Below are 6,367 nucleotides of genomic sequence, written 5' to 3'. Positions count from 1 at the left end.
TGGGGCCCTTGCTCTTGACTGATTCTAGCACAGCTGTTTTGCACAAGGTGGCACCTCAGGGGATTGTGCTGGGACATGCTGATCATGGAAGGTGCTTCCAGGATAACATGCCGCAGTGGCGTCCTGTTTGCTGTATCTAGCACTTTAGTTTCCAAAATACAAACTTTCTTTGGGCCAAACATCTTCTGTTTTCCAGGCTGACAGATTTGCCTGTGACCAGACACAAGACAGGTGGTCTTGAGAGATTCTGAGAAATGAGAATTCTCTCATTCTAAAATCAGAGGGGCATAGAATGTTACTGTTCGTTTTATAAAGGAGGAAATTACTAATAGATCACAATCGGATTGCCAAGCTCATTTTTAGGCTATTCATGGAGAACAATAATCCAATAGGGCTCTTACTCCCACAGTAAGCCTAGATTGATAAACTCAGTTTTCTCACATGCAAAAGACATGAGATTGAGCCAAAGGACTTGAGGAGTTCTTTTCCCCTAAAATTCTCTGAATTCTATTTATAAAGTTGTTCTTGAGGACTTATTAACAGATCACACTATACATCATTCACACGACCTGGGAAATGTTGCCTCTACCTCTCTGACTTTATCTTCCACCCTTCCCCCTTTTCTTCACTATGCTTTTTTGGACTGGCCTCCATTTTGTTTCTTGAGAGGTTAAACACATTCCTGCCTCAGGTATTTGCACTTGCTCTTCCTCCTCCCTAAGAAACTCTCCCTACCGGATCCTCACAAGACTCACTTCTTAGCCTTTAGGGCTCAAATCAAACACAACTGCCTCACAGAGACATTTCCAGACACTTCCCCACCTCCATTGAGTTTTATTGTCCACCACTCACACCTCATTCACTAGGACTGATATCATTGTCTGTTGTTTTCTACAAAGCACTTAACACTACCTGAAATGATCTTTTATATTTTGTACTTGTTTTCTACCTTTTCCACTAAAATGTGGGTTCCTGAAGGCAGGGATGCTATCTGTTTGCTTACTACTGTATCCCTGTGACATAAAGCAGTACTTCTCACATTGTATCACTCATAAATATGCATATTTGTATAAGGAATGATGTCATTTTGTGCTTAAATAGACAACATAAAGGTATATAAGATAGCATGATTGGGACTTCCATATTTGTACATTCCCTAAGGCAATCATACTTAGTATTATTTTTATTTGTGTATGTGTCAGATTGTAAGAAACTTGAGATCAGTAATGTTATCTTGTTCATCTTTGTATTCCTCGTAGGATTTAGTATTGTGCCTTACACATGGTAGGCACTCAGTAAATTGGACCATTATTAATGTTGTTATAACTGTTGTTATTTATTAACATTATTTTTTTGTACCACTCATGGTCTTGGAGAAAAAGCCCTGGTGGCACAGTTGTTAAGCACTTGACAGCTAAGTGAAAAGTTGGTGGTTCAAATCTACCAGCCACTCAGCAGGTAAAAAATGTGACAGTCTGATTCTGTAAAGATTTATAGCCTTGGAAACCCTATGGGGCAGTTCAACTCTGTTCTGTAAAGCTGTTGTGAGTTGGAATTGACTCAATGACAACAGGTTTGGTTGTTGTTGTTATTGTTTTGGAGTGGTAATAGAAGCATCTATGTCATAACTGGAGACCTGGCTGTTGGTTTAGGCTCTGCTAATAACTGTGAGATAACGTGGGCTAGTCATTTCATATCTCTAATCCCCAGAAAATGAAAAATCAGGCTTTTGGATCAGAGCATATCTAAGATTCCTCCACACTCCAATTTTCTTTAATCTATTTCAGTCTAATCCAGTTTTCCTGTTGTCGATTTTTGAATCTCCTACTGGTCCTGTTATTCTAGCCCACCTGTTACCTGTTACCTCCTTTGACTTTCTGTGGGTCATTTGGTGGTATACACAAGGTTCAGGGAAGTTATGACTAGAAAAGAATAGTACTGAGGACTCACAACATGGACTCAGACTAAAAATAGTGGGTGAAGGGGATGGATAGAGCCATGATTTTTCAAATCTCTCAAATGCCTCGGAGAGATGAGTGGGTAAAATATGTGAATAGTAGTTAGTAATTTTAAAAAAGCATTTCTCAAAGTTGAGAATGTTTCTGGCTCTCAGTTAAAGGAGACTCTAGTCAGCTGTCAAATGATGATATGTCATCTTAGAGAAACACAGGTTTCCCAGAGTAGATTCTTTTCATTACACTCTTGCATGATTCTTGTAAAACAGAACAAACTTCATGGAAGAAGTAGAGAAATTAACTCATTCCTTCCGATGTTTCCATAATCATTTGGAGGCATGTTTCATGGAAATGTGGAGAGAGCACTGAAGTCATTCAGGTGATTAGGGTTCTGGTAGTCTGTGAGTTACCCTAACTGCTTTCTAAATCATAGCAGAATGGAAACAACTAACCAACCTTTGTTATCTCAAGTATATGTGGACCTCAGTTTCCTCATCCATAAAATATAGATGATAGATTATTTGACTTCTTTTATTTTTCATTTGTTACGAACATAAGATTTCCCCCCACCTATGTAATTTATAGGAGCATTTTACTGAAGAAAGAAAAGGTTTTTTTTTTTTTTTTGACAATTTTAATGTAGCACAACGTGCATTATAATTTGGTCATCCATAAAGGAGTTTATAACACAGTTATAGGCCAATCTATAGGTGAAGACATCTGATTCAAGGGTCATGAAAATTTCTGGAAAAGTGCCTGTACAAATCATGATTCTAACTTTAATTTTTAAAATTGGAGTACTATATATTAAATAGGAGCTTTGGTAGCATAGTGCTTAAGACACTTGACTGCTAACCAGAAGCTGGTGGTTCAAACTTACCAGCCACTCCTCGGAAGGAAGATGGGGCAACCTACTTCCATAGTGATACTACCTTCAAAACCCAAGGAGGAGTTGCTATGAGTCGGGTCCGACTCGACGGCACACAACAACAAACAACAACATATATTAAATAGTTATAATGTTAGAACCTTTTCGTTCTAATACAATTTTGTTGAAAGCTCCAGCACCATTTCTCTCCCTTTAAATGAAAGAAATGTTTACTTTCATGGAAATGTCTTTGATAATATAAAACACTCTGTATTGCAGAAAAAGGAAGTCTGGTGGTGCAGTGGTTAAGTCATTCGGCTGCTAACCCGTTGGCAGTTCCAACCTGTCAGCTGCTCCACAGGAGAAAAATGGGGCAGTTTACTTTCACAAAGGTGTACAGCCTTGGAAACCCTATGGGGCAGTTCTACTCTGTCCTATAGGGTCACTATGAGCCAGAATCAACTCACTAGCAGTGGGTTTGAGTTTTATTGCAGAAAATAAAAAAAATACACCTACTTAGATGCTTGGCTGATTATTCCTAAATGTATTCTGTCTATTAATAGTGTTTTAAGGGTTAAAACCAGTTGGGTAAGGTGGTTAGTACTTCTCTTTTTTCCCCCTCTTGCTTAGATGAACCTTCAACCGGAAACCTATGAGCTCACACTTTCTAAGCATGTTCAATAATGAAGTGGTAGACCTCCACAGAATGTTTCAGGGCTGCAGGAAGTGGTTAAGGGTTATTCAATAGTTGGTGTTCTCCCCTTTGTATCTGCACCAATCCTGGGCTGCCCTGAAGGGTTGGGAAACACTGTTTGTGTTGGAAGTGGTGTCTTTCAGAAGGGATGTAAAAACCAAGGTCTAGGTTGCTTGTGGTCACTAAATAAGACTATATGATTTTCTGTGAGAGTAAGGATGTTCTTGAGTTTCCTTTCTAAATTTATATTCTTTTATTCATCCATGTTTCTCAAGTAATTCATAGGCTGCATTCCTCTTTTCCTAAACAAAACTAGAGTGGAGTGTGGCTGTAATACTTTACTCTATATTAAGACTTTTTAAGGAAGTAATGGGAGCTCTGGTAGCATAGTGGCTAAGGCACTTGACTGCTAACCAGAAGGCTGGCGGTTCAAACCCACCAGCCACTCCTCGGAAGGAAGGTTGGGCAATCCTACTTCCGTAGTGATACTGCCTCGGAAACCCAAGGAGGGGTCGCTATGAGTCAGGCTGACTCCACGGCACATAACAACAACAACAAGGAAGTAATAAAAGTGTTTCTTTCTCCTGTAAGGAAAGGTCATAGACTAGAATCTGAATTCCCTATAAAATGAATACAGATCAGTTAATATTTTCTCTATTTTATTTTGGTATATCTTATGAATTATAAAGAATTTTTTTGTGATGCTGTTTTCAGAACTTATTATTTTTCCAGCATCAACATTTTATTTTGTGCTTTCCACTTGTGTAAAATAGCAAAGTATAAAACATCTCAAAAGCACTCCATGCAGACTCCTTCCATCTCTTGAGTACTGTTGTTTTTTAACACTAGCTATTCAAGTGTGCACACACAAAGTCAGCAAACCTAAGCAGATGTGCACACACATTACACACATTCTCACTTCCCTTTGACTGCCCTGTAAATGGTCAGAACAGGATCATAATGCACAAATCTTTCTCTGAATGTTTTCTTATGCTAGATCAGTTCCTCCTGAGCTCTGTGCTTGCCAATGCTAAATTTCCTGCCAGGGCAGTAGTCTATTTTTAACATTTTGGGGGTTTATCCTTTGCTCCAAATCTAATAGGCATATTCCGTGGAGTTAAAGAGAGAAAGCTGATTGGGTGCACTTAGAAATCATGGATCATCAGGATTTGCAATTTCTGCAGAATCAAAGATATGAATGAGAAAGACAATTAGAATACTTAAAAGATCATTTGTCACCGCTTTAATCTTCATGTATTTTTTTAGTCATCATTTTCTTTGACTAAAATTATTAGAATCTTTGTCATATTCATCTCCAGCCCAAATGAGAACAGTGGCACTCATCTCTACTTTCAATATTTTGGAGCATTTTAACATGTCATACTAGATTATAGGAGGTAGGCAACTCTTTTAATAGAGGGAGTTTTAGCTTGTGGCATATTCAGCATCATATAATCTCAGTGTCATTTCTCTAATTCCATATTTCATATACAAATGAAGACTGAAAGATTTATTTGTTATTTAATAGCATTTGTTTAATTCAGAGATTAATATATCGTCTTCAACCCTGAAACAGAGGCCCTCTAAAACATCGGACCCCGAAAGTTGGACACAGCCTACTAGCCCAAAAGAACATGTTGCTAATTATTTTGCTGTTTATTTAAATATTTAGCTCTAAAGGAAGCAATCATTCCTTTATACTTCTTTAAATTTAGTATTGACATTTTTATTTTGGGACAGGAGGTTTTTTTTTTTTTTTTTTTTTTTTTTTAAACATGGATACAGGAAAAGAAAACCCTCCAATAAAAATATTGTCTAAAAAGTTTGTTTTGTCTGCATGATTTACTAAATATGTACAATTTCAATTCACAGCGAAGGTAACAAAGATTTAAACAGCCAACATCACAAATGTCTCAAATTCTAAAAAAAAAAAAAATCACTGTGCACAATTTAACAATTTAATTGAATAAAAACCAAACCTAAGCCTTCAGTCTGAATCTTTTTTATGATGGGTACAAGCCATTTATTTTCTTTATCTTTGTTACACGATGCGTATTTCAGTGACTAGAAAAGCCCCTCCCCTTTTTAGTATATTAGGTTATGTCAGTACATACTTAGGAAAGGCATAAATTGCCTCTTGGTACACCTATATGATTTGTGATCTGTTCACACATGTCATATTTATTAATATATAAAATGATCAGATGAGTCACCTGTGATTTTTTTTGATGCTTTCAAATGTAGGAGTGTTTTGTGTGTATATAAAATTTTAAAAATTTATAGGACTACTACTTAAAGCAGTAGCAATTTGATCAGTGTCCCCTTGATGTAAGATGTCTAGAAAGAATTACTCTGCTCTTGAAATATAGATTTCATATTTCTATCCAATTCAGATTTGTAAAGTTCCCTATTATCTGAATCTGAATGTTGTGGTCATTCTGATATAATGATCAAGTGAGTGAACCAATTAATCATTAGAAACAAATGTCACTGAATATAGAAGAGTTGCGTTACAGTTAAGGAGGGAGCCACAACTTTGGCTACCCTATTAAATATATAATAAGGTTGTATTCAAATATATATTTTTTTTCCCAAGTAAATTCTTTGGTGGTTTCTCTCTCTCTCTCTCTCTCTCTCTTTGTAGTGCTGTGATTGATGAACATGTAATGTGAGATTCAAATAATTGCACCATACATGTTTATTTGAATAATTGCCCCATTCCACAATCAAATAAATCTGCTGAGTATGTTTGTTTGAATGTTTTTACATTTACATGGGATCTCATACTCAAATAAATGCAGCTGTTTTTATTGCAATGAATGGTGCTCTAGATATACACATTCTTGTTTG

The sequence above is a fragment of the Orycteropus afer genome, unplaced genomic scaffold, assembly GCF_000298275.1.
Source record: "Orycteropus afer afer isolate SDZICR_OR568_19922 unplaced genomic scaffold, OryAfe1.0 scaffold00023, whole genome shotgun sequence".
Taxonomy (NCBI): Eukaryota; Metazoa; Chordata; class Mammalia; order Tubulidentata; family Orycteropodidae; genus Orycteropus; species Orycteropus afer.
This window is presented reverse-complemented; position numbering follows the sequence as displayed.